Below are 5,066 nucleotides of genomic sequence, written 5' to 3' on the forward strand. Positions count from 1 at the left end.
CTTTCTGGTCAATCATGCTCTTCAATGTCCACCATTATCAATGTTTTTACTGGCAGTGGACCTCCTCATCTTCTACCTGCATTGTAGTAAGGGGCTCCTGAATATAACACAGGAGAACGTCAGTTATAACTTATATGGAGAAAGATTTGTTGGTATCATAACCACCATCCAGTTTTCTGGCGCTGCTACTGCTTCATCTCCTGGCAAAGAGTAAACAAAACAAAACGGGCAGAAATAATGAAAAACTAAATGTATGTGTGGCACTAGGTGGTAAAATGGACATTAAAACTGTTGCCCCGCCCCATTAATTTTATTTTGCAAAAGTGTGTTTAACAAGGTATCAGACATTATTCACTTTTACCAGCAGAGGGCACTTGTTGTGTTATGCATCAGTAGCAGACACAAGAAGAAGTCAGTCAGTAATGTGATGAGCAGAGGTGAGTGAGCCATACCAAGGAGCTCCTGTTAATGACTGCTTTGTTTGGCAGGTAAGCTGGTTGAAAATAATACACAGATGACATATAACTGTACTACTGTTTCTTAATTACCTTAGTGAAAATTATTTTGTAAACTAATGGAAAGTTCTCATACCAATTTAACTACATTCACGATTTGTTATGCCATTTATTTGCCAGTTTAAACTAATTGTTCCAATATTGACACTAAGTTTGAACTTTTTTTTACCACTGTTTCAGTCCATTTTTGCCCACTCAAATTTGCAACTTTTAACCAATTTCTGTGGTTTTTAAAAACCTTTTTCACCTTTTTTGGTCACTTTTAACCCATCTTATTTCTGATATGTGTATAAAGCAGTGGTTCTGAAACTGGGTTCTTGGCACCCCTGAACCATAGCTTGGTGGTCTGTAAATTATTGTTATTCATGTTGTATCATTACAAAAGTGTATAACTACATTTGGGGACAATGCACTAATAAAACAAACATACATTACATGTACAGTATGTTAATACTGAACATTATACACTGCTGTATCACTAAAATCAACTATAAAAAATCTAATAAATGTGCAAATATTTTGTGTATTGGTAATACATTTAACACCTTTTATACAAGACTAGTACAGGTAGTCTTTAAGTTCATTTCTGCTACAAAAATCCAAAATATTTCAGTTTAAATGGTCAAAGAATGAATCCTTTGTTTTCATTCATTTAGGGGTAAAAATGGCACTAAATTGCATTTAATTGACCTGCAAATCATGAGGGCTCGTGTGTGTTTGTGGAGTAAATATCTCCCCGATGTGGTATCTGATCGACCTGAAACTTTGTCAATGGCTTGCGCATTCCCCGTGTGTGTGCATCCGTAATTTTGGAGTAATTTTGTCATTTTAAAACCATTTTGAAATTACCAATTTACACTGTGGAACTCCTGTCAAAACATTGTTTTAGAACTGTGATGACATCAGAGTTCCAAGAATGTTCAAAACAGACTTCATCTTCAACAGTGTCTTCATCATCAGTTTTCCATTCCATGCTAATGGTAATGCAGTGCAACAGTGTCTGTACACAATAACTTGAAAAGTTATGAACGGATTTTGATGAAATTTTCAGGAAATGTTGATAATGGGTCAAGGAACCGCTTTTGGTGATGTTCTGGCTACCAAAAGAAAATACATATATATATATATATACTGTGTATATATATATATATATATATATATATATATATATATATCCCATTCATTTTCCCATTCACACAGGAACTCCTGTTAATGTCAATATGAATACATATTTCTGACAGGCACTGTACTAGTTTACTTAAACAGAGTACATATTTGTCAAATAATAGTGATGTAATCTGACAAAATGCTTTTTATGAACAAACCAATCCAGCATCGTTTTTAAATGTTCAAAGTTCTCTGTTAACCCAACAAACGATAATCATACTGGGAAGTAGAGTACCATCCTGCAGGGGTTTGTGTAGACTTATTGATCATTATTAATGATTTCTTTTTCTAAAATATTATGACTTGGAAGGGTGGGAAGTCAAGTCTTCCCAAGTCAATAGGCTCAAGTCCCAGTTAAGTCACGAGTCATTTGTTTTCAAGTCAAAGTCGAGTTGGAAGTCCATCGTGATTTTGTCAAGTCGAGTCTAAAGTCGTCAAATTTGTGACTCAAGTCCACACCTCTGGTACTAACTTAGTACTAATTATTAGAAAAGAACATAACCAGGAGGTTTTATCACAATAACAAATGCTATGAAACACTAAGCTCTAGTCAGGGGAGGCAGATTAGGCAGATCCTCACTTTTCATTATGTAAAAATAAACTGTTGACATAATTGCACTAATCTATTGATCCTCCACATAAACTCAACAATAACAATGCTTTCTTAGTGAATTTATGTAACTCGTTGGTTAATAATAAATGGGTTAGTTTTCTCATATCTAATGTTGCTGATTGTTGTTCTTCGAGTAATATCAGTTTATCGAGCCTTTTCTACCATTCATTCCACATGACAAAATAAGTAAAAGCATGTATGATTTATGCTGATATCCACCTCTGCATATTGGAAGTTGTGTTGTGACACTTCTAGTGTGTAACTTGTTAAGTCTATCTGATCAGTCATAAAACAGCAGTGAAAAGGCAGAGTGTACTTGAGCCTCTTGAAAAGGAGGGTGCTGCTGGTTCACCAAAAGTCAAAGTTTTTTGAAAGTCAAACCAATCCATTGTTGAATCAGGAATAACTCAAAATAGAAACACATAATTTACCAGTAGATAGCAAAACTCTTTTGATGCAGATAGTCTGCCCTATCCTGAAAGAGTTTATAAAATCCTTCCTGTTCATTCAGATTCATGCTGTAGTTCTGTGGTAGAACAGCAGAAGGAGACACAGACACATCCAGGTGAGGGAACACCTGGCAATAATACTTCTTCTGCATATTGGTGGTTGGCTAACATGCTTTAGGTGCATTACTGCCACCCAAGTATACCGGGACTAAAGAAGACCTACATCTCATCTAACTTAAAAAAACCCTGACATTTAAAATAACTCCATGCACTTCCTCTGCTCTCTTTTTCATCTCACAGACTCAGTGCTCTCATCCACAGTTGCTTTATTCATCTTTTATATTGCCTTACCTGGCCTATTGCTCAGAAAGCTGGGTTAATGCATGTAAAACATACGTTTTCATATTATAAAAGAGAGCGTTTAAAATAATACATAAAGTGGAATTCTGGGCACCTACTAATGAACTGTCTATCTAGAACAGTAAAACTCATGGATATAGTAAGGTATAGGAAGTGCGAGAGATTGTATTCCGAGTAAGAAATAAAGCTTTCCTTTGAGTATTTTATCATTTTTTAAACAAGGAGAAGAAATACTTTTGAACAAAGTAAATGTAGAATTTTTTTAAAAAAAAGAAAATGCATTTCTGTTAATGTGTTAAAGTTTGGAAAGAGCTTGAGGATCCCTTTAAGTTAATGAATTCACTGGCTGTGGCTATGATTAAAAACAAAATAATTTAAAAAAATTGCTGTTATTGATTTGTTTCTATTGTGTTTTTTACAATTCTGTTTGGGGATGGGCCCCGATTAGCTGCTACTGCGTTTTAAAATGAATGTTTATTATTTATATTGTATTGTATATGTTTGAAGACAGCCAAGAACAAATATCTATCTATCTACTGTATCTATGAATGCCGGGTGGGTTGCAGACAGCTGGTCAAAAATGAATAAATACTTACTGTCTCTTATGTTGGATATGTCTTCTATTTTGAAATAAAGGCATGCTGTGAAATGCATGTTACAAAGGAAAAATATATAAAATCTGTGTTTTCAACAGCTATTTTTGAAAAACTGTATTTGGTTAGTGGAATTCTAAATTTACTTAACAATTATGTTCAGATGTTACATTTTGATTTAGATTTGACATTTAGATTTAGACTTAACATTTATATTTACATTCAACATTTAGATTTATTTTTAACAGTGGCATAGAACATAGTGACATGAGTTTCTGTCTGAGAAAAAGAACTGAGAAAAGAACAAACAAAACTGATAATTATAGAGCTTAGCTCGGAAATCACTAATAAAACCATCAGAAAAAGGCCAATTTTAACAGTGTTATTTTCATTCACTATATTTCTTTCAGTGACAATAACGAGACTGACTAATCAAAAAAACATGTGAGCGTGAACAAAATTAAGATATATTGTTATTTTTGTTAACAAAAATATGTTGTTCACATGGAACAAAGTCCAACCACAACTTCTTTTTTGTAGGTATCCAATAAAAACTACTTGAGAAATGCAGGATAGGCCTTAATACCATCCCATATTAGGTTGATTAATGGTAATGGAATCTTTAAAAAAAAACCTCTCATGCGTTATATTTTAGTCGACCATATCTGTAATAGATTTAGTCGACTGAAATGTTATTATTATTTAGTTGTCCAAAACTAGACTATAACTGAAATAGTCCTGATGACTAAATTTTGACTAAAGCTATGTGGCATTTTAGTCAGAAAGACTACAACGGTGGTTGAGATCGGTATCGGCCGCTTGGTTGGTCTGTCCTGTTATCTGTGGACTTGTGGGTGGGTCCGGGGCGTCTTTGGCTGGGGGCTGCTCTTCCGCACCGAATGTGTGCTGTTAAGCGGGAAGGAGGCACCCCCACCGGACACCGGACATTTAGCTTGCGCTGTCCGGTGGGGGGCCTGGGCTGCTTTCCTTGTGCCGGCTGGGGCTGTGCGGTCCTGCGCTGGGTGCTCGGCTCCTTGTGGCTTTCTTGGATGTGTATGTGGGGGCATCTGGGGGGCTGCTTGGCCGTTGGAGGGTGGCCAGGGGCTCCTTGGCCCTCGCTCTTTCTGCTGGCCTGGCTGCATCTGCGGGCCCGTGGCGGCGCCTGGGTTTGCAGTAGCGGTTTTTGCACATACACTGGTCTATGATGCACTGGCACGCCTTGGGAAGTGGGATAAAACTGTGATTTCACGGCATAGCAAAAAACAGTTTACTAAATAAATGAATATTTAAACAGAGTGTTACAATAAAAAAGTAAAAGTATGGGTGTGCTTGGGTGCAGGCAAATTCAACAAAAGACGAGTGGGAAAAG

The sequence above is a fragment of the Gouania willdenowi genome, chromosome 4 (genome assembly GCF_900634775.1).
Source record: "Gouania willdenowi chromosome 4, fGouWil2.1, whole genome shotgun sequence".
Classification (NCBI taxonomy): domain Eukaryota; kingdom Metazoa; phylum Chordata; class Actinopteri; order Blenniiformes; family Gobiesocidae; genus Gouania; species Gouania willdenowi.